The 24587-nt window shown below is 40.0% G+C and overlaps 1 protein-coding gene across 4 annotated transcripts in view; it reads left to right on the forward strand.

Annotated features, from left to right (window-relative positions):
* The window catches only part of znf516 (zinc finger protein 516), a 156321-nt gene that overhangs the window by 12689 nt on the left and 119045 nt on the right, over positions 1-24587 (forward strand). Inside the window, exon 1 of one of the 4 annotated variants that reach the window (XM_072570871.1) lies at positions 14729-14935. The exons of the other annotated variants lie outside the window; for them this stretch is intronic. The gene's annotated coding sequence lies outside the window, so the exon portion shown is untranslated. Of the gene's footprint in view, positions 1-14728; positions 14936-24587 lie in introns of those variants that run through there. 4 annotated transcript variants of the gene reach the window in all.

A 24587-nucleotide genomic window follows, 5' to 3' on the forward strand; every position in this document is an offset into this window, starting at 1 on the left:
TTTATGTTCATATTACTTTGAGGTAACCAAGAAAAGATGGTGCCTCCTATGCTGGCAGAGAGTCATTGACTTTCTTCCTGCATTGATATGCATTCCTCTAGATGGCTGAGATTGTACTAACCCAGGACTGTGGAGCAGGCTAGCATGTTCTGGTATAGTGACCTGCTCTGCTAGGACTGGGGAAGAGGACATCCAGCCTCTGCATCGTCCCATCCAGCAGGACCACCAAACCCCTTTTCACAAAGAGAGGTGTCAAATTTCCTTTGTCTGCCTTGTCCAGGGCAAAGGTCAGGGACCAATTAGGGCCACTGCAGACGAACACTGCTTGTCTGTGTGCACAATGGGTCTCTAAAGATGGCACCAATGGTGGTCCATTCCAGGACATCCTGACAGCGGTGGATTATTCCAGGAACAGTGTGTGGTAAGATGGGGCTAGAATTGGATGGAGGGATGCTGTTGGGATGGGTAGGTAGTTAATGAGGTGAGTTTGGTAAGATATAGCGAGAAATCTTAGTCGGCTTCATGGCAAAGAACCCTCCAAAATACTCAGTACACTTTGCCAAAAAACATAGGGTTTGATTGTCCAAGATCCAAATTGATTCAGCAGGAGGTTGAGGGGTGACCTTATAGAGGTTTATAAAACCATGAGAGGCATAGGTAAGGTGAATTGCAAAGTTTAAAACTAGGGGGCATATTTTTAAATTGAGAGGAGAATGATTTAAAAGGGACCCGAGGAACCCCATTGTCACACAGAGGGTGGCTCATATGTGGAATAAACTGCCAGCGGAAGTGGTATATGCAGGTACAGTTATAACATTTAAAAGACATTTAGATAGACACATGAATAGGAAAGGTTTAGAGGGGTATGGGCCAAAAGTGGGCAAATGGGATTAAGTTTAGATTGGGAGACTTGGTTGGCACAGACCAGTTGGACCAAAGGGTCAGCATTCTGGATTATTTGAACTTGATGTGATAAGCAAAGGAATTTTCCTGTTCAGCAGATTTTATTGGAATTCTCATAATTTTTGCACACTTGGCCGAGAGAGTATTTTGCAGCAGCACCTTTTGAAGAGGTGATTTCCTCTCTGGGTTATTTGTGAGAAATCACAAGTTTATTAATAAACATTCCCTTTACAATTTTGGTACATGCGGTTAGGTTTATATGTCCTTTTGATAAGAAACTGAGCTAAACCTTTCTCTGTTCTGTCAGGTGAATATAAAAGATCCCACTTAACTGTTGTGAAGAAGAGCAGGCAAAATATCTAGTGTTCATCCCTCAACCAACAACACTGAAACCCTATTACCTGGTCATTATCACACTGGAGTTCATGGGAGCTTGCTGAGAGCAATTTGGCTGCCACTTTCTTAATTTACAAAATAAATCACATTTCAAAAAATAATTCAATTTCTGTAAAGTACTTTGGGAGGACTCAAGATTGTGAGAGTTACAAATCTTCTCTTTTTCTCTTTGGCTGAAAGACCACATTTATGCTCCTCAGTGAACAAAGATGAGAAATGACTGAAATTAGACTCTGTATGTTGAGTGAGTTCCTGATTTTTGTTCTGAGATTTTAATCTTTCTGTTCTAACAACTGTATAATATAGTTTGAAGAAATTATACATCCAGTACCTGAAATGTAGAAACACAGAAATTAGGAGCAGCAGTAGGCTATTCGGCCCTTCAATCCTGCTCCACTTCTCAATATGATCATGGCTGATCTGTTTACTCAACATCTCCACCTAGCCCTACCCAGTCTTAAAAATATTCAAAGGATCTTCTATCACTCCTCTTGAGAAAGAGAGTTCTTCCTTGCATCCAGTTGTCCAGCTGTTAGAATTTTATATGTTTCAAACAGATCCCCTCTCATCCATCTAAGCTCAAGTGAATACAGGCCAAACCAAACCAATCTCTCCTCATAGGACAGTCTGGCCATCCCTGGCATTAGCCGACTGAATATTGCAGTTTCTGAAAATTCCTGCTGTAATTTTACTGGATTTACTGGATTTCATGGAAATGATGTACACAAATATGCAAACCTGGTTCGGTATGTTAAAAAGATTTGTGAAAAGTTAATAACATTTGATGCCCAGCAGTTTTCTGATGTAAGTATACACAGAGATAAAATAGGTGTGAGGTACTTCTAAAGTATTGAGGGAAGAAACAAATGTATTTAATAAATATGATCATTTTTCCTGGCCCATTATCTTTCAGTTTAACAAAAAGGAGCATAAACTGAAAGCAAATTGCTAACATAGAACAAAAAGTGTAAAGACAAGCTATTCAACTAATTGGTCTGTGATGGTGTTTAAACATACAAATTATGGGCAGTCATTCAGCCCCCTCAAACCTGCTTCACATTTAATAAGGTTATTTTGCATTCCCACCTATTCCCAATAACCTTTCTACCCCTTATCAAGAATCTTATCTATTTTAAAAATATTGAAAAATTAATTTTCCCCCTGTTTCGGGAAAGAGTGTACTAAAGACTCCCAACCCTGTGTCAGAAAAACAATGTCACCTCACTTTGCCCTAAATGGACAAAATCAAGTCACTCTTACTCTTTTAAACTCCAGCAGATACAAGTCCAGAATGTCAGACCTTTCCTCATAAACAAACCACTCATTTCAGGTGTTAGTCTTGTGAACCTTCTTTGAACTGTTTCCATTACAATTACATCCTTGCTTAAATAAAAAGATCAGAACTGTGCACAGCATTCTTCATATGGTCTCACCAATGCGCTCTCAAGCTGAAGGATAATCTTCCTCCTTTTGTATAAAATTTCCATTGCAGTAAACAATAACATACTATAACTTGTATAGCTATTGCAATTCATGTATTAAGACACCAGATCTCTGTCTCAGAGCTCTGCAATTTTTCTACATTTAGATAAGTATTTATTTTTTATTCTTCCTCCAAAGTGGTAATTTTTCCACATTACACTTCATCTGCCAGATGTTTGCCCACACACTGAACCAGCCTCCTTATCCTTTTCACTAATTAGTTGAACCTATCTTTGTGTCATCAGCAAATTTAACAACCATACCTTTGGTCCCTTCATTCAGTTCATTATACAAATTGTAAAAGGTTGAGCCCTCAGCAGATCTGTGCTGGGGACAGGGATGGTTACATCTTGCCAACTAGAAAATGTCCCATTTATGCCTGCACACTGTTTGCTAATAGCTAGCTAATCTTCTAGCCATGCTAAAGCATTATGCCCTACCTCAAGCACTTTAATTTTCCGCCATAATCTTTGTGGTATCTTATCAAATACCATCTGTAAATCTAAGTACAATGAATTCACAATTTCCCTTTGTACTCAAACCACATTCTTCCTTTAAAGAAGTCCAGTAACTTCGTGAAACATGATTTCCATTGCCAAAACGATGTTGACTTTACCTGATTACCTAGAACTTTTTCTATCTGCCCTCCTATCACTTTCTTGGTAACAGCTTTGAACATTTTCCCTCACGCAGATGTTGAGCTAACTGGCCTGTAGTTTCCTGCTTTCTATGTCCCTCCCATTTTGAATAAAGGAATTACATTTGCTATTTTCCAATCTAATGGGACCTTCCCTGAATCTGGGGAATTTTAGAAAAGTAAAACCAATGCATCAACTATCTCACTAACTATTTCTTTGAATACACTTTGATGAAGTCCAGCCTTGTCATCATTGCAGCTCCAACAGTTTGCTCACTTTCCTGGTGGTTATAATTGTCTTGAGTTTCTCATTTCCTTATTTACAGCTATTTCTGGGATTTTCCTCGTATCCTGCATAATGAACAGCAAAGCAAAATACCTGTGGAAGTAATCTGCCAATTATTGTCATTCATTCCTCTGACTCATGATTCAACATTCACTTTGTTAACTATTTGTTTTCTGAAATATCTACAGGGTCCTTCCGTTTTTAAAATATTTCTAGCTAGCTTTCTCTTGTACTCTACTTTTATCCTTCTCACAATTTTGTTTTGCCATTCTTTGCTTTTTTTTAAATATTCTGTCCAATCTTTTGACTTAGCACCCATATTTGCATAATTGTATACTTTATTGTTAAATTTTATATTACTTTTAACTTTTTAGTTGACTGCAGGTAGAGGGGTTGGAGGCTTAGCCCCTCACGTTTTTTTCTTTTTTTGTTGGAATGTATCTATTCTGTGTATTCTCAAGTATCCTTTTATATGTCATCACTGAACCTCTATTGACCCGTCTCTTAACCTAATTTGCCAGTTCAGAGTTAGCTAGCTTTGCTTTTTGTGCCATCATACTTGCTCTCAATTAAGTTTAACATGCTGATATTCGACCCACTCTTCTTTCCCTCAAACTGGCTGTATTATTGTACTGGGGTGTCTCTGACTACAAAGTAATCAACCATTCCTATTTTCTTGCACAATACCATGAGATTCTGAAGGGAGAATACAGAAAGGTAGGCAGGAATTTAAAAGGAGGTCCTCGATAGTAATAATATCTGGATTACTCCCGGTGCTACAAGCTAATGAGGGTAGGAGTAGGAAGATAGAGCAGATGAATGCATGCCTAAAGAGCTGGTATATGGGAGAAGGATTCACATTTTTGGATCATTGGAATCTCTTTTGGGGTAGAAGTGACCTGTACAAGAAGAATGGATTGCATCTGAATTGGAAGGGGTCTAATATACTGGCAGGGAGATTTGCGAGTGCTGCTCGGGAGAATTTAAACTAGTAAGGAGGGAGGGTGGGACCCAGGGAGATAGTGAGGAAAGAGATCAATCTGAGACTGGTACAGTTGAGAACAGAAGTGAGTCAAACAGTCTGGGCAGGCAGGGACAAAGCAGAGAACAAGGTAGGACTGATAAATTAAACTGCATTTATTTCAATGCAAGAGGCCTAACAGGGAAGGCAGATGAACTCAGGGCATGGTTATGAACATGGGACTGGGATATCATAGCAATTACAGAAACATGGCTCAGAGATGGGCAGAACTGGCAGCATAATGTTGCAGGATACAAATGCCAAAGGAAGGATAGAAAGGGAGGCAAGAGAGGAGGGGCAGTGGCATTTTTGATAAGGGATAACATTACAGCTGAAATGAGCGAGGATATTCCCAGAAATACATCCAGGGAAGTTATTTGGGTGGAACTAAGAAATAAGAAAGGGATAATCACCTTATTGGGATTTTATTATAGACCCCCTAATAATCAGAGTGAAAATGAGAAACAAATTTGTAAGGAGATTTCAGTTATCTGCAAGAATAATAGGGTGATTATGGTGGGGGATTTTAACTTTACAAACATAGACTGGGACTGTCATAGTGTTAAGGGTTTAGATGGCAAGAAATTTGTTAAGAGTGTACAAGAACATTTTCTGAGTCAGTCTGTGGATGTACCTATTAGAGAAGGTGCAAAGTTTGACTTACGCTTGGGAAATAAGACTGGACAGGTGACTGATGTGTCAGTGGGGGAGCATTTTGGGGCCAACGACCATAATTTTATTAGTTTCAAAATAGTGATGGGAAAGGATAGACCAGATCTAACAATTGAAGTTCGAAATCGAGGAAGGTTAATTTTGACAGTATTAGGCAAGAACTTTCAAAAGCTAATTGGGTTCAGATATTTGCAGGTAAAGGGACAGCTGAAAAATGGGAATCCTTCAGGAATGAGCTAATGAAAGTCCAGAGACAGTATATACCTGTTCGGGTGAAAGGAAAGGCTGGCAGCTGTAGGGAATGCTGGATGACAGGAGAATTGAGGGTTTGGTAAAGAAGAAGAAGGAAACATATGTAAGGTATAGACAGGATAGATTGAGTGAATCCTTAGAAGAGTATAAAGGAAGTAGGAGTATACTTAAGAGGGAAATCAGGAGGGCAAAAAGGGGACATGAGATAGCTTTGGCAAATAGGGTTAAGGAGAATCCAAAGGGTTTTTACAAATACATTAAGGACAGAAGGATAACTAGGGAGTGAATAGGGCTCCTCAAAGATCATCGAGGCAGCCTTTTTATGGAGCCGTGGGAGGTAGGAGAGATACTAAATTAATATTTTGCATCAGGGTTTACTGTGGAGAAGGACATGGAAGATATAGAATGTGGGGAAAAAGATGGTGACATGTTGAAAAATGTCAGTTTACAGAGGAGTAAGTGCTGGATGTCTTGAAATGCATTAAAGTGGATAAATCCCCAAGACCTGATCAGGTGTATCCTAGAACTCTGTGGGAAGCTAGAGAAGTGATTGCTGGGCCTCTTGCTGAGATACTTGTATCGTTGATAGTCACAGGTGAGGTGCCAGAAGGCTGGAGGTTGGCTAATATGTTGCCATTATTTAAGAGGGGTGGTAAGGACAAGCCAGGGAACTATAGACTGGGCAGCCTGACGTTGATGGTGGGCAATTTGTTGGAGTGAATCCTGAGGGACAGGATTAACACATATTTGAAAAGGCAAGGATAGATTAGGGATAGTCAGCATGGCTTTGTGCTTGGGAAATCACATCTCACAAACTTGATTGAGTTTTTTGAAAAAGTAACAAAGAGGATTGATGAGGGTAGAGCAGTAGACATGATCTATATGGACTTCAGTAAGGTGTTCGACAAGGTTCCCCATGGGAGATTGATTAGCAAGGTTATATCTCATGGATACAGGGAGAACTAGCCATTTGGATACAGAACTGGCTCAGAGGGTTGTGGTGGAGGGTTGTTTTTCATGCTGGAGGTCTGTGACAAGTGGAGTGCCACAAGGATCGGTGCTCGGTCTGCTACTTTTTGTCGTTTACATAAATGAACATAGGAGGTGTAGTTAGTAAGTTTACTGAGGACATCAAAATTGAGGTGTAGTGGACAGCGAAAAAGGTTACCTCAGATTACAACAGGATCTTGATCAGATGGGCCAATGGGCTGAGGAGTGGCAGATGGAGTTTAATTTAGATACATGCAGGGTGTTGCATTTTTGGAAAGCAAATCTTAGCGAGACTTATACACTTAATGGTAAGGTCCTAGGGAGTCATAGAGTCATAGAAATGTACAGCATGGAAAAACAAAGAGACCTTAGAGCGCAGGTTCATAGCTCATTGAAAGTAGAATCAAGGTAGATAGGATAGTGAAGAAGGCATTTGGTATGCTTTCCTTTATTGATCAGAGTACTGAGTATAAGAGTTGGGATGTCAAGTTACGGCTGTACAGGATATTGGTTAGGCCACTTCTGAAATAATGCATGCAATTCTGGTCTCCATCCTATTGGAAGGATGTTATAAAACTAGAAAAGATTCAGAAAATATTTATAAAGATATTGCCAGGGTTGGAGGGTTTGAGCTAGAGGGAGAGGTTGAATAGGTTAGGGATATTTTCCCTGGAGCTTCAAAGACTGAGGGGTGACCTTATAGAAGTTTATAAAATCATGAGGGGCGTGCATAGATTAAATAGACAAAGTCTTTTCCCAGTGGTATGGGGGAGTCCAGAATTAGAGGGCATAGATTTCGTGTGAGAGGAGGAAGATATAAAAGGGATCTAAGAGGCAACTTTTTCACACAGAGGGTGGTACGTGTATGGAATGACCTGCTAGAGTAAGTGGTAGAGGCTGGTAGAATTGCAACATTTAAAAGGCATCTGGATGGAAATACTAATAGGAAGGATTTAAAGGGATATGGGCCAGGTGCTGGCAAATGGTACTAGATTGGGTTGGGATATCTGGTCGGCATGGGCAAGTTGGACCGAAAGGTCTGTTTCCATGCTGTACATCTCTATGACTCTATCACCAGGTGTAGTATCGCCTTCTTTAACTGGATAGCTTCAGAGCATGCTGTTCTGAGATTGAAACTGTCCTGTAAATGCTGTGTTAACTCTTCATTCAGGCTACCTTTGCTTTTTCTATTCTGGCCCAGTTTATGCTCCATACAAGTCTCTTCCAACTCCCTCTTTATTTCTGTCTGTCAGCATAATCTTCTACTTCTTGTTCCTTCATGAAACTCTCTATAGCATACAGCAATAAGATTGACATCTCTTGAGCTCTGCATTCTATCCAGAACTCTTGAGTTCTGCATTCTCTGGATAAAAAGATTTCCCCATAATTCCTATTTGATATATTGGTACCTATCTAATATTCACAACCTTGCTTTCTCTGCTTTCAGCACATACCATTCATACCTTCTTTAGAGACGTCTTTTGTTTCTTTACTTGCTCCATACCACTCCCTTTGCCCTTGCACCGTGAAACCTATTGTCCATTATTTTTTATCCCTTTCACACCATCACAGACCATCTTATTTGATCTCCTAGCCTGTCCCATTTAACTTGCTGATAATCTCTTCAAAGTTTTAAACTTTTCTGATGTAAGATCATTAACCTAAAATGATAAGCCTCTTTTTCACTCCACAATTGCTGCCTAACCTGCTGAGTATTTCCAGCATCTTTTGATTCCATTTCAGATTTCCATCGGAAGCAATATTTTGTTTTCATATTTTGTAAAACTTGGCCCAAACATAAAGATGGTCATTGAAGTAGCCTCTGGGTACCATATATGTGCCGTTGTGGTAACATCACTGTGTTGCAGTACAGCTCTCTTTGCCAGGCTGAGTTTACACATGTGCAGGTAGCACAGTCAACCTGTTAAAATGTCTGTGATGAGTTTTTTTTTCTTTGAGAGGTCTGTCAAATTTTGTGGTAATTTCGAAGCTTTATGGAGATTTTTCCTTTTGGAAATACATTATTAAACAGCAGAAACACATTAATCTGACCAAAGAAAGTTTACTGGACCCAAAACATTGACTCTCCCCACAGATGCTGCAAGACCTGTTGAGTTTCTCTGTTACTGTTTTGGTCTGACAGGAGGTCCATCACACACCATCAGCCCGAGGTGTGATACTGGCCCTTTTCCGGTCTGAACCACTACCAGTATAAAATTGAGATATTTATTTGCACAAACTGAACTTCATTTAAAATTCAAAATGTATTGAAATGTTTTTAACAATTGGAGGTATGGAGGTGAACTGTTCATTGATTACAGTGAGCTGATGCTCAGATGTTTGACTCGGTGTGATTTTATGGGCAGTGCTATCTTTGCTCTAGGCATCTGCTGTTCCACAACTAAACTGTGTTTCTGAGTGAGTGTCCTCTCTGCCCCATCTGGTGGGGCAATCACAATAAACACAGTCTTTATGTTTGTGGCCACAATGACAGCATCTACCCTGTCAAACTCTTTCATAAACAAAGGCCTCCATCAGGTGCCCACCCAACTCCCAATCTGATTTCATCTCTTTCTTATCAAACTGTTCGACCTTTCCTGATAGCTATAACCTTCCAATTTAGGATTAAGAAAAACTCCATTAACAATATGTTTTGTTTGGAAATTGCAGTGATTGATAGACCACAAGGATGGAATGAACTCAGATCACTAAGCCTGCATGCATTTAGAGTATAGGATATGAATATTATTATCCTGAGCTAATTGAAAACACTGATATATTTTCTTGAGTGTGCCATATGTTTATTAAATGTCTTTGTTTGCTCTGAAAGACTGAATTTTAGTAAATCTGCGTTGATGGCTGCTTAGTTTATCCTAATATATAATACCATGTTTTCTTCTGCAGCCATGCTATCTCTATTTTCATAGCAACGTACTGACAAATACATCCCCTGCCCTTACAGTTTCCTCTTTGCTCCCCAGTTCTGGTCAAGCCATATGGAGGATATTTTGAGTTATAGCCTTAATTTCCCCAGACTTGGAGCTTCTTTGAGTTGAAAGTGAGGACTGCAGATGCTGGAGAGTCAGAGTCAAAAAGTGTGGTGCTGGAAAAGCACAGCAGGTCACTCAGCATCTGAGGAGCAGGAGAGTTGACTTTCAGGCATAAGCCCTTTATCAGGAATGTCTCTTTGGGATGTTTAACTATCCATAATAAATTCTGTAAGATAGAAAGTTAAGGTAACCTTACGTTGCAGTAATTTAGTTGTTGATATAAATAGAACTAATGCAAAGCCTAGTTTTTTCGTTTCATTACCCTTCTTAGCCCTCGTAGATGAAGATCAGTTTCCAGTTGAAGACTATAAGATGTAGGAGCAAAAGCGGCCAGTCAGCCTATCAAGTCTGCTCCACCATTTAATGAAATCACGACTGATCTGATCATCCTCAACTCCACTTTCCTGTCCTTTTCCCTGACTGGTTCAAAATCTCAGCCTTGAATACGCTTCATAACCAACCCTCTACAACTCTCTGCGGAAAAGAATTCTACATATTTACTACCCTCTGAAAGAAGAAATTCCTCTTCATTTCTATTCTGACTGGGAAACCCCTCACTCTGAGATTATGTTTTCTGGTTCTAGACAGTTTCATAAGAGGAAACAATCTCTCTGTATCTACCCTGTCAAGCCCCCTAAGAATTTTTCATGTTTCAGTTGGGCTGGCTCTCATTCTTCTAAACTCCAATAAGTAAAGGAAAAGCCCACTCAACCTCCCCTCATAAGACTATACCTCTATACTGGGATGAACCTAGTGAACCATCACTAGATTTCATTCAATGCCAATATACCTTTCAATAGATAAGGGGATCCAAATTGGACACAGTATTTCAAGGCATTTTATGTATCTGCTCAATAACTGTATCCATTGAAAATTGAAAGGGAGTGACCATTATGAATTTGTTTCAGACTGAACCAAAACATCAGACAAGAGGCCCATTTAGAAAATGCGGAGTACACCACCAATTCTGGTCTCTTGTGATATCCCCAATTTCCTTCACCCAACTATTGGTGGTTGTACACTCAATTTCCAAAATGCTAAGCTCTTGAATTCTCTCATTAAACTTCTATATCTCTTATTTCGCAATGAGGACACACCTTAAAAATCTTTGATAAAACTTCAGTCTCCAGTCCTTGATAGCCCTTCATCAGTGGTTGGTGGCAGTTTTTCTTTCTAATAGTTGCTGTGAGGCAATTTTTGGCATATGCTGTGTTAATTCAAGTTTTTGTACTCCCTAAGGTCAGACAGCATCTGTGGAGAAAGAAAAAACAATGTTAATGGGCTGTGTATTTCAGAGTGAAGGGAGAAAGCAGGGGTGGAGTACACTCTCCTCCCAGGAAGAAATTCAATTCCAAACCAACCTGTTGATTATTATTGTTTGACCCACAGCAATAGCACACTGGGGTGACCTAAACAAGCTGATCAAATTGTTTGGCTCACATCTCCAGTGGTCCGAATGGTGTCAAAACTCAGTAATGGCCACTATCAGTACTGCATGGACACTGCCAGTGATATCTTGACCTGGGTAAATCTTAGGTTATAAGACAGGAGGCAGTCAGGCACCGTAGGAAGTGGGTGGGGTGGAGGTGTTTTATGTTTTGCAGGTTAACAAGCATGGATGAGCAAGGGTTAACATCTTTGTGCGTCTAGCTATCCTCTGGGTACCCTGAACACAATCTTCCCCCCTCACTGTCCCCTGCACTCACATACCACACACACACACACACACACACACACACACACCTTCCATGTCAACAAAGTTGCACTGTCTTTTTATTGGGCAAGGAAGTAGATTGAAGGCTTTAAGTGGGCAACTCCACTTGTAGCACCAGTAGCCCCTGTTTTCCTTGAGAAAGCAATGCTGGTTGGGAGAGTCAGAACTGTTGTGCTTGAAATAAGGCATCAAGATGAGTGGCAGGCTGCTCTGTAAAGTCTTTACACCCTTTACATAGAGAGTTTAGTGTCCAAGCTCCTGGACTGGCATCAGAGGCTAATATTGACTTACTGTGCCAAGGTCTACTCAGTGAAGGTGATCTCCCTTGACTGATGATCCCCAACAACCACGATAAGCTTCCTGGTCTTGTGTCTGCAGTGAGTGATATGGCATTACAGCAGTAATAAAAATCTTGGTATCTCTGGCTGAGAAGCTGGGAGCAAAGAGGGCAAGACTGGGTTGCAACAAGCATCCAGGTATGCTCAGAGTTGAGTGGACGCTAAGAGGACAAGTGAACATTGCGGAAATGCAGCTGGGTCCATGAGCTGGGTGTGTGTTCCTCAGCATAAAGTGGCCTGACAGCAGTGTTAGAATGATAGTTGTCATTTTGCTTCAACGTGCAGCATTGTTGTGTAGGAGCATCCTGTAAGTGCATCAGAGATGTGACATGAGGCTTCTTGGAGGCTGGCACTTTTTGGATGTGGGGTATGAGTCACCAGCGCACATGTAGCTGTCCTGAGATGCAGGTGCTCAGTGTCCATCCTGGAAGTCCTTTGGAGCCAGCAGCCAGCAGAAGCCGCCAGGTACCCGCTCTGGTTTCCACGTTGAGAATTCTCAGCATCTACTTTGCTTGCAGCAAATGGGAGAATGGAAAACCGCATGTTAATACAGCGAGATTTGTAGTTTAGTAAGATCGTTATCGTTATCCATTCTAGTTAGCAACTGGTTGTTAACAAGGAATAATCCGCTCTAGTTGGCATCTGACTGCTCTGTATCGAGAATTTCACCTTGATGCCTTAAACATAGTTAAAAGATGCAATTGAGTTGTTTCTGACAGTGAGATAGGCTTCACTGGATCTCACATAGTTCTGCCACATTACTTGCCATCACCCATATCATTCAGGCCCCTGTAAGATTCAGGCATATGAATTTAAACATAAGGTGAATGTGCACAACAATGGAATCGGAATACAATATTGATAAGTTAGACCAAACTTGTGTCCACCCAGTTTGTACTCATTTTGGTGGCAAGTAAGAGTGACCAGGTTGTCATTGCTCTTGGCTCCCAGATACCTACTAAGAGGGTAGCAGTCTGTTAGTGTGTTCCAGTGCTGCACCCAATATCTAATTGGAAATGTACTATTGCTTGGTGCTAGTCAAAGCTATTAAAGTTGAAGAATTTCTGCAGATCTCTTTGACAGGAGCCTTTAGTACCAGATTCCAAATGTTAGCTCTGTTTCCTTCTCCGCTGATGCCACCAGATCTGTCTTGTTTGTCCAGCACTCTTGGTTTTTATTACAGTAAAACTGTGGTTTAAGTACTTTCAAATAAAGCAGGAAGTATTAGAGAAACTCAGCAAGGTTTGGCAGTGTCTATGGAAAGAGAAGTGAAGTTAATGTTTCAAGTTTGATAATCTGAAAAATATTTAAATGAGAACTCTGTTTCTCTCTCCACAGATGTTATCAGTCTTGCTGAGTTTCTACAGCATTTTCTGTTTTAAGATCACCAGAGGACTTTGCTTTTATTTGTTTTAGTGCTTTTCCTTAATTTTGTCATCGACCCTCAGTGCGTAGTAATTCACTGATGTCCATTAGTCTACCTAGCCAAATGCATATAAAAACTACTTACAGAGATACTGTATTTTGTTTGGTCATTTGCTATTACAAAATTGAAGAGCTTTCTTTTAAAAGAAATGTGATCTTTGGCCTCAGATCCCCTTAATTTCAAAGGAACAATGTTGATATGAGAAAGTCTGTTGCAAGACATTTCATGCATAGAGCAGTGTATTGGGTGTAGAGGGGTGAGTATGATAGGCTTTCTCATCTTGCTGCTACATAATATATGATTTTAATGTTCTATGTTTAATGAAAACAAAGATTTGAAAAATAATCAAAAGGCTTAAAGCGATTTGCATTCAACAAGATGGGCTACAGTTCAAAAAGCAGGCAGCCCCTCTGTTTTGCTGGGAACTAATTCCTATTCGTAAAGGTAACATTGAAGTGTTAGGCTGCATGCATGTTATTTAAATGGGACATTACTGTCCCAAAAGATTGTTTCTTTCACAGACCCCAAAACCTAGAAACAGGCGATTGTGGTCATGTTTGTTTAACAGGACTTGCTTATCACAGGTTTAAATAAAGTTTTAGCCCATTATTTTCTCTTATCCTTGTTTCCAAACACCACCCAAGACCTTGCCCTGATCCGTCACTATTCCCCCATGTTTCCCCTAAAATTTTCTAACCTTGTCCAGCCCTATCCCTGCTGTCAGATTATTGCACGAACCCAGTTCTGGCCTCTTGCATATTAAAATTGATTTTATTTAACAGGAGATAAAATTGTCTAATGTAAAAGTAAAAGTAGTTCTGCTCATTTTCTAATGGACAGCAAAGGCAGCCATAATGCATAGTTGTCATATAAGACAAGGGTTGGTACAACCCTCTCTCCTATGGCAGATGCAAGGTCAATCTGCATTCTTTGAAGGGAGATTTAATAAGAAGCTTCACTGATTTTATAGTGCATTCTACTGACATGCTTTATATTTTGTATCTTGTTTGCAATGTTGAAGGGAGAATTTTCCTCTGAATGGGGTTGCCAATAACAATATCGCTTTCTTTCATAATTCCATGTTCACAGTGAAAATTACTTTTGAAATCTTTCATATTTCAGGGATTTTAGGTATGAGTTTTTTTCCTTATATGAAGCACGTATGTGCCTGTGAGCTGAACATTTTATTGTCAGCTTAATCCAGTGCAGATGTTGAAGTAATGACTTTGTGGTGTTAGTACTTTTAGAAAGAGTCAGAAAGGGTTAGCAGAGGAGTATATCGTAAATGCAGATAAGTACAGAAATGTATATATAACATAGAACTACTTTTTATTTTAACAATTCTACTGTTTTTTGCAAATGTCTGAGGTGGCAAGATGTGATGAATCAATATTGCAAGTTCACTGTATAATGTGCAATTTTTCTTACAGTAATTCCTATTTAAATTTGTGTTTTTATTCTCAATTTGACAGATTCACTAGAAATTAAGTAAACCACTTCCTTTTTTATTTATTGCAGAAGTGGTCAAGGGTAACAGAAAATTCAAATGATGATTCATAGTTCCTTTCAGAATGGGAAGTTTTCTAAAAAAAATAGTTATTTTAATTCAAACCTTCTTGATATGTGAAGAACGAGCAGTTTTTTTGGTCAGCAATTGGGGAGCAAAATTGATGTTATTGAACAGATTGTTCATGGTTCAGCATTATAACAGGGAGAGGTTTACAGGAAATTTAATTCACTTCTACAATTCAAAGTTAACCATATTAAGGTAAGTGCATCGTAAAATGTATTGTGTATGCATCACATGTAATGTTGAGAATAGGTAATGGAACGCCCAGGATTATAATTAAGATCTTTTGTTGTCTATTAATAATTGTGGTATAGCATTTTATATTTCCATTTGACACTAAAAATATAACAGAATCATGCTACACTATATTAAGAAATATGCTGTGAACCCTGTCGTAAAATAGGCTTCAGTTACTTAAAGGAAAATGATTTTATTTCAGGAATTAGATGATTACTGATTCATTTCCTTACTGCCCCTTGGGGGCAGTTATCCTTCCAGATTTACATGTTTTGTTTTGTCCTTATATTGAGCCTAGCAATGCATCCTGTATGATATCATTTTCCAAAATAAATATTGGCAATCTTAATCTTAAATCTATACATTGTCATAGGTATGCATGAGAAAAAATGGAAACTCGGTCTGTTTCTGTGGTTGTGTTAACTGATCAGTTAATTGTGCAGGAGGTAAATGAGTAATCATTAATCTACTTTTGAAACTCTCAAATTCCCCTTTGTTTAACCCTCTTGGCTTTGCTTAATGTAATACATTCTAAGCAGCAGAATCAGAGACAGTTGTCTGCTTCAGAGCAGTATACCATGTTATTAGTCTTCATTTTAGGTTAAGTTTCATCTTTATAGATGTGGTGGAGGGATGCAAAGCTAAGCAATTCTGGGGATTTACAGTGACATGTGCAAAATGTCACGCAGAAGCAGATGACAGACTTTGTGAATTATTTGAAGGCAAATCACTTTTATCATTGGGGCTCTCTTGTAGGGTGCTGTTAGATTAGTGTTAGGGGATTATAGGATGCTTCTGAAATAGCAACTAGTTTCCCAAGGGTGTAATGCATGCATGTAGTTAATAATCACCAAGATATGGCTGGAGTTTTAGTTAGTGTGTTGATAGGCATCCTTTTCTTTTCCCTTTCCACTGTGAACTTTGACGAAAGATTATTATGTGGATAAATTGAACAGGAAGAGATCAGAGTACATTGACAGGAAGGGCCACTATTAATTCTAAGTCTCAGTCCTTGTATTCTAAAGTGTGTGGAAGTGATTCTATAATTGAAGAGGAAGGATATCTTTTTGGCTGCGCAATTAAAGGCATTGGATTTCTATTATAGATGGCATTAGCCTGAATTAAAAGTCATATGTTGAATCTGTTTACTGGTACAGAACACAGTTTTATTTATTATCCTCTTTTCATTGACGTATGTTTGAGATATTTTTAGTTTAGAGCAAACTGGATAAAAAGTTAGGATAATGAGTTAATAGATACTGCAAAGTTTTGTGGGATCTATTGTTCTGTATTTGAATCTGAGAAGCTAACTAGACCAATAGGTCTTAGTGAGTTTTGAGAAGATTTGTAAATAGGTTTGTAAAGAATATAGTCAGCAAGAACTGAGTGAACATTGTTGCAAAAAATATATTTTTCATTCTCCTGTGAACTTGTTGTAGATGGTACACTGCACATGTATTTATAAATAATTAGCTTTTAAAACTTTACTCTTCAATACTTGTATTTGCATGGTACCTTGGCCCATGTAAAAGCTCCCAAGGCACTTCACAGATAAAATTTGACACAGACCCACATAAGGACATATGCGGACTGGTCAGCAAACGGTTTTTCAGAGGTGTAGATTGTCGTAAAGGAAGAGAGGGAAGGCAGAGGTCTAGGGCACTGATGCAAATGGTAAAGAGTTGAAAATCAAAAGTGCATAGAATACCAGAATTGGAGGAGGGCAAAGACCTTGGAGAGTTAGAAAATTCATCATGGCTTAGAAAGAGGCCATTTAGCCCTCTGAGTCCATGCCAGCACTCTGCAAAGCAATCCAGTCAATTTTGTTTGCCCAGTCTGTTCTTGTAACCCCGAAGCTTTATTTATTCAGACAGGACCTTACAGGTGGACAAGGTGGGTTTTGGGAGACCATGGAGGAAATTGACTTTGTACAATGTAGTATCTGTATAAAATGTGCACTGCACAATGAGAGTTCAGTGATGCTGTTGAAATAGACTGCTCTGTCCTGAATGGAGTCAGGCTTCATAGGTTTTCTTGCAGCTACCTGCATTCAAACTGAGCATTCAATTTGAAGCTTTGTAAACATTGAAAAAGCATTGAGGAATTCAGACATAAGCCATTTGTTGCAAAATGCTCAACTTCTTGTTGCCTCAAAGCTATAGCACTAATATGGCTGGTTTCGTTAAACTTCTGGGAATATGTCAATCCCAGGGCATTGCTGATGAGAGCTCAGTGATATTAATTCCATGAAAGCTTAACGATGCAAAATGATTGGAACTAACCACTGCCTGGCATTTGCATGTTGCAAATATTTGTGCTGTTTGTCAGCTCACACCTGCATATAGTCTTGGTTTTGTTCCAGACACTTGTTTGTCAGAGGAACTGGGATTGGAGTAGGATAATTTGGGATTGCTAACAAATTCCAGACATTGTGTAAAAGGGAAGGTTTTAACGAAACAGCTGAAGATGGTTGAGGCCAGCAACACTGATCCAAGGAACACCTCCCCCGATGTGTCCTCTTTCACTGATTGGCTCTGCCAGCCTTCCTCTGTATCAGGTAGGAGTCACTGGAGAGTTCTCCCTTTGACCTCCTTGGGGCTGACGTCAAAGGCAGTGATCAATCCACCTCCATGCTCAGTTCCGTCTTTTACATTGAAATAAAAGTGGCGATGATTGCAGCAGTTCGTCCCAGTTAATGTTGAGGCAAATAAACTGAATTGAAACTTTCTTACAGCACCGAACTAGGCCAGTTGGCCCATCATGCCTGCACTGGCTCTTGAAAGGAACCACCATGCTCAGTTACCTTTGCCAATTTTTATCTGTAACTCTACAAGTTCCTTTTTTCCGTGGACAATTGCAATTTTCTTTTGAAATTATTTCTTGTATCACTGTTTCAGACAGAACTCCAGATCCTGAGAACAGGCTGAGAGCAAATACTCTCCTCATCTCCCTTCTGATTTCAGTGACCACTAATTACTGACTTTCTGGCTGAAGTGAACATATTTTCTGGTGTTTATGATGCTGAGGAACTCGGAAACATGTCAAGCAGAATAATTCACTTAATATTCTTTGCTGAAAACACTCCATCCTGCCTTATCCATTTGTGCTGAGCTTCAATATGAAAGCTTCAATATGAGAATATGAAAGCTCTTGGATCTTCTTTCTCCAGTTAATTGTCTGATTATCCACTAGCATTCCTGCCTTGACATATTAATGCTACAGAGCCAAGATCCATTAGTTTTAAGGACCATTGAATCTTGTCTTTAGCAAGCTACTTTTAATTTTCATTGTGCAGCTAGCACTATGTTACAGTTAAGTAGAATGATATCTAGGCTGGTTGGTCCTAGGATCTTGTGCATAATGTTCTCGTACTGAGATGATTGGCCTTCAATAACTGCAGCCATCTTTCTTTGAGCTGGGTATGATTCCAACCAATTGAGTTTTTCCAGTGATACTAATTTTGATGGGTTCCTTCAGTAATCTCAGTAATAAAACTACCATAATGTCAAGGGGAGTTGCTCTTTCATCACCTCTGAACTTCAGCTCTTTTAGACCAAAGCTGTCAGGAGCTAAGTAATCATAGAATCCTTACAGTGTGGCAGCAGGCTGTTTGGCCCAGCAAGTTCACAGTGACCCTCTGAAGAGTATCCTTCCCCTGTCCCTGCGTTTCCAATGCCTCATCCACCTAACGTAAACATCTTTCGACTGTAGGAAGAAACCGGAGCACCCAGAGAAGACATGGGGAGAATGGGCAAACTGCACACAGACAGTCACCCGAGGAAGGAATCAAACCCGGATCCAGAATCGAACCTGGGTCCCTAGTGCTGTGAAGCATTGCTCTAACCATGGACCTGCTAACCAGGCCACAATGGACCTGATAGAACACAAACAACATCAGTGAGCAGGTTATTGCTGAGCACATACACTTGGTAGCATTATTGACAACTCCTTCCATCACTTTGCTGATGATCAGTGTATACTGATGGGCTGTAGGTAGGCAGATTGAAATTGCCTTCCCATTTGTGTACAGGACATTCTTGGGCTATTTTCCAGATGTTTGGGTAGATGCCAATGTTGGTAGCTGAACCACAACGGCTTGATTAGAGGTGCGGCTAATCTGGAGCACATCTTCAATATTTTTGCTGGAACGTTGTCAGGGCCCATATCCTGTAGAAGTGTCCAATGCTTCCAGCCATTTCTTGATATCAATTGAAGTGAATTGAATTGGCTGAAGACTGGCTTCTGTGATACTGGGGAGCTCTGGAGGAGGCTGAGATTGATCATCACTCGGCACTTATGGCTGAAGATTGCAAATGCTTCAGCTTGGTGTTTTGCACTGATGTGCTGGGCTCCACACTGTCATTCACAACTGGATGTGATAGGACTGAAGAACATAGATCTAACCGATTGGTTATGGGATCACTTAGCTTTGTCCATTGTGTCGAGAGTGGGGTGCTGGAAAAGCACAGCAGGTCAGGCAACATCCGTGGAGCAGGAGAATAGACGTTTCAGGCAGGAATGAGGTTTGTGAGCCAAGGGATTGGAGAGATAAATGAGAGGGGGTGAGGCTGGGGAGAAGGTAGCTGAGAGTGAGACAGGTAGATGGAGGTGGGGGTAATGGTGATAGGACAGAGAGGAGAGTGGAGCGGATAGATGGGAAGGAAGATGGACAGGTAGGACAGGTCATGAGAATGGTGCCGAATGGAAGGTTGGAAGTGGGATAAGGTAGGGGGAGGGGAAATGAGGAAACTGGTGAAATCCACATTGATGCTGTGTTGTTGGAGGGTCCCAAGGTGGAAGGTGAGGTGTTATTCTTCCAAGCGTTGGATGGTTAGGGTGTAGTGATGGAAGAGGCCCAGGACCTTCATGTCCTTGGTGGAATGGGAGGAGGAGTTGAAATGTTCGGCTATAGGGTTAGTTGGTGTGGGTGCCCTGGAGATGTTGTCTGAAGCGCTCTGCAAGTAGGTATCCTGTCTCCCCAGTGTAGAGAAGACCACATCGGGAGCAACAGATACAATAAATGACATTGGTGGATGTGCACGTAAAACTCTGATGAATATGGAAGGCTCCTTTGGGGTCTTGGATGGAGATGATGAGGGATGTATGGGTGCAAGTTTTGCAATTCCTGTGGTGGCTGGGGAAGGTGCCTGGAGATGAGGGTGGATTGGTGGGAGGCCAGCTCTGATTGGTCGGTGACCCTTGTTGATTGAGACTTCCTGAAATTTCAAAGTGCTCCAACTTTCTTCCCATCACGTGGCTGACAAGGAATCTGCCTCACATTTACCAGAGGCCCTGAGCTTGAGTTGGAAGAATTTGCAGAATTACTCAATCTGTTTAGAGGAAAGTCTGGGGTAATTCACAGGAGACTCAGCAGAAATTCATCCCAAGGAAGAATAAGCATATAAAGGATAAGGATGAGACAACCAGCAAGAGGAGAGTTTAGGACCCAAAGGCTCACCCTCAAAGTGAAGGGATGACCCATTAGAACTGAGACAGGGAAGACTTTCATAAGCCATAGGGTGGTGAATCTGTAGAACTCATTGCCACAGGGGCTGTGGAGATCAAGTCAGTGAGCGTATTAAGACAGTGATTGATTGATTGGTAAAGGGATTAAGGGTTATTGGGAAAAGGCAGGAAAATGGGGTTGAGATACATATTAGCTGTGATTAAATGGTGGAGCAGACTTGATCGGCCAAGTTCTACTCCTGTATCTAATGGTCATAGCCATGTCATGAACACATTTTTCTTGGTCATCAAATCCTGAGATGGGGCTCAAACCTAGAACTGCTGTCTCACAAGAAGGGACAGTATTATCCATCACATCATAAAGGCCTCCATTTAGTATGTGCCTTGTTCTGTTCTTACATAATTGCAAGTTGGATGACCTCACATTTGCCTGCAACTGAATCCATTTGCCACTGTTTTGTTTACATTATCTATCAAATAGTCTTTCAATCTATCCCTTTAGACTTTGTTAAGAACAGAATTGAAAACCAGCAAATTGCAAATGAATTGTTTTTAATAGAAAGCTAACTTTTGGGTTTTTGGCAAGAGTCAGACAGGTAAGAAGAAACCATTTTTCTGTTGCAGGTTGTAATCTGGAATGTGTTGCAAGCAGATTCAGCTGCAATATGCATCGATACATTTTAATTTCGACTTTTACTGAATTGAAATTCCACCAACACTTGGCCCCAGAACGTTACCTGTGTCTCTAGATTACTAGCCCAATGATAATACCACTAGGCCATTGTTACCTCATAGCTCTTTCAAAGAGCCAGCATAGACATGATGGCTGTTTGACATCTTTGTGCTGTAAGATCCTCTAATTTTATAAACTGCACTTGGCCCAAGTTTCAGACCAGTCCAGTTTGTAAAACAAATTATGAACTTTGGTGCACAAAAGGAACTTTGAATTGACTTTGTGAGCATTTTGATATGTTGAACATTTCTACCTATTTGCAAAGTTATGGTTTGCTTCGGGTATGTATTTGCAATTTCTTCAGCCTCAGGGTAAATCACTTCATTAGTACGAATAGTCTTCTCCAGTCGCTGACGGTTTTGGTCAGCTGTTGGCAAGCATTTGGGGTTTCTATGGAAATGTTTTTCAATGCTGAATTGCTTTACTGCAGTGCAGCAAACGGAAATAGGTGGTGCTTGATGTCTGTTGCCTTTTTTGTTATAATATGGGAAGCACTGGCACCATCATAATGACATCCTGTTTAAATCACAACTTTTTGTTCCTAAAAACTTACAGAGCTGGGAATTCCAATAAAACAGAAAGCAACTGTTTCTCGTTGACCTTGAAACTTGTTTTTGTTTCTGTTGGCACAACTGAAAGAAATGTTTTGAGCAAAGCTGACAGTACATCGCTTGTAGTAATTATAGGGTCTTACGATGCAGACTGATAACTATTTACATTTGTGCAGGATAAGTAAGTGGACCTGCCATTTCTGTACATTTTGTTTTTATTTTATGGTACAGGATGTTAAGTCATTTAAGCAGCAGACCACATCTGAGCTGGTAGAGATAAATTGGAAACAACATGCCACATGTTATATACACTGGGATGCTTTTAAGAATAGAATCAGTGACCATGATCTGAAGACACAGAAATGGGAAACAATTTCCCCCTCATTTACAGGGCTGTGTGCATTCATACTAGTGATTAGTTTAATTACATGGAAGTAACAGCATAGAAACAGTCCATTCAGCCCAACTGATCCATACCGGTATTTAAATTTCACTCATCTCATTGTGAAACATAAAGTTAACATCAGTAAAATCAGTACTTGTCACATAAAGACAAATAAGTATCAGTTTTCACAATCCCATTTTCAGACAGACATTTTGCAGTCATGAGAGTGATAAAGTTTGTCAGCTGACTGGAATTCCTACCCTAAACCTCATCTCCGTTCACTCTCTCTCCCTTTAGTATGTTCTTTGAAACCTTTGACCAAAGCTTTGGTCGTCTGTATTGTCACCCCAGGAGGTATCAGGACTCAGTAACCAGGACTTGAGACTCCAGTGGGCCCCGCTGTGCTCTCGTCCGGGGCTGGGAACAGTGCTTGCGTCGGGGGTGGTGGATCGGAGAGCACCACAGGGTCCCGGGATTTCTGAGTCTGGCCCAGACCTGTGCAGTATCTCATTACGTGGTTCAGTGTCCCATCATGTTTTATTGTGCTGCCATGAAGCCCCTTGCCAGGTTCTGTATAAATATAATTCCCAATTGAAAGGCAGATGCTGAACCGTTATGGGAAGCACTATTCTTGTAATGTGCCTTAAAGATCTTGATTACCTTTCAGCTTAATGTATCACAACAATCTGGATTTTGTGTTCAATTTTGTGCACTAAAAAAATCCAGGAAAAAAATGAAGACTTTATATTGTACATTGTCAATACAATGTAGCATATTACTTTCACAGTCTATTACTACTTGGTTGCAAATAATGCATAATAAATGCAGGTTTACCTGTTATTTCTCAGTAGTTTCTCAGTGAAAAATGCTAGTTGTACTAACAGTAATGTTTGCTGTTTTATTAAGTTAGCATGTTGCACGGGTGAATACAATTTGCATTTACATTATATGGGATATGGCTGATTAGTTGTCATGGAGTTCGGATTTCTGTTTCCATGTGGAACTTTAGACTGTAATATGAGACAACCCAACTGGTTCACATTGTTATCTGTGTACTAAATTACTAGTTTTACATTTAACCCATTTCACAGCACATCACGGATTGCTTCTTATCTGTAGCACAAAAACAGGTCATTCGGCCTAACAAATCTATCCTAGTGCATCTACTTCTGACATGCTTGTCTCTCCTTTCTTCATCAAACCCGACCAGGATATTCCTCTATTTATTTTCCTCTTTTGTATTTACTTGACTTCATCTTAAAACCATCTATACTGTTTGGTTCAACTACTTCACATGGCAATAAATTCCATATTCTCACTGCGCCAATATACATTAATATATGAGAAATTCCAATTTTGATGTTGAAACCCCTTGACCATTCAACGCCTGTTCCTAATTTAAGAATAATAATGATGGGATGAGGGAGGAAGCATATTGCTGTTCTTTTTTGGAAGAGAATACATCAAGATGTACAAAAATAAAATATTAGTGGTAGTCATGGTGCAGACCACTTCAGGTTCGGCATGTTGTGCTATTGAGTGGAACAGTACTTTAAGATAGGCATATGGATATGAAGCAATAGTTCCCCTTTATAAATGTACCCATGCAAGGGATTTAATGAGAGCAGGATCCCTACATTTTAGTTTAGCATATTTAAACACTTACTTTGTGGTGATACTAACCCTGCAGAAAAGGCAGTTGTATACTCTGCACACTGGATTTTAAAAGCTTATTAAGAGAAATTAAGGGCAAGCTTGGGAGTCACCTCGTCAGAAATCAGATTGGATACATTTTCCAGGAGCTGAATAGTTGTCATGTTCAGATCACATACCTAACGGTTAAGCCTTGTCTTAAATTGGCCTTTGAGTGTCCACCAGCAATGCCAATCCTCCAGGATCAACCTGGAGTTTCAAGAAATTGAAGATTAATCTCCGTGGATACTGCTACAAACAGAAACCCTGAGAAAAATCAGAGAGGCATTAAAACAAAATATGCTTTTTAAAGTTGTATTTGTACAGTGCTATTTGATGATTTCAAAAATATTGGAAATCGGTAGGTAAGGGAAGAAAGGTTGATTGAATGGCAATCAGGCATCATCCAAACAACTAACGAGGCTGTTTGCTTTCTAATTGATGGTGAAAAGAAGTTGATGTGAGGTAATGGTAATGCCACTGAACTAGTAATCAGGGAATTAATAAAACGACTTGTGGAATTTAAAATTAATCAATAAATCTGGAGTCTAAGACCAGTCTCCGTAATCGTGACCATGCCAACTATTTATGTTTTTCTAAAATCACATCCATTAGTAATGCCCTTTAGGGAAGGAAACCTGGCATTCTCAACTGGTGTGGTCTTCATATGACTCCACAATAACGTGCTTGACTCTCAACTGCCTTCTCCAATGGCATAGCATGCTGTTGAGTTCAGTGGTTCAGTTAAGGAAGGGCAAGTAATGTTGATCTTGCCAGTGTTACCCA

This window comes from Chiloscyllium punctatum, chromosome 5 (genome assembly GCF_047496795.1).
Source record: "Chiloscyllium punctatum isolate Juve2018m chromosome 5, sChiPun1.3, whole genome shotgun sequence".
Lineage (NCBI taxonomy): Eukaryota > Metazoa > Chordata > Chondrichthyes > Orectolobiformes > Hemiscylliidae > Chiloscyllium > Chiloscyllium punctatum.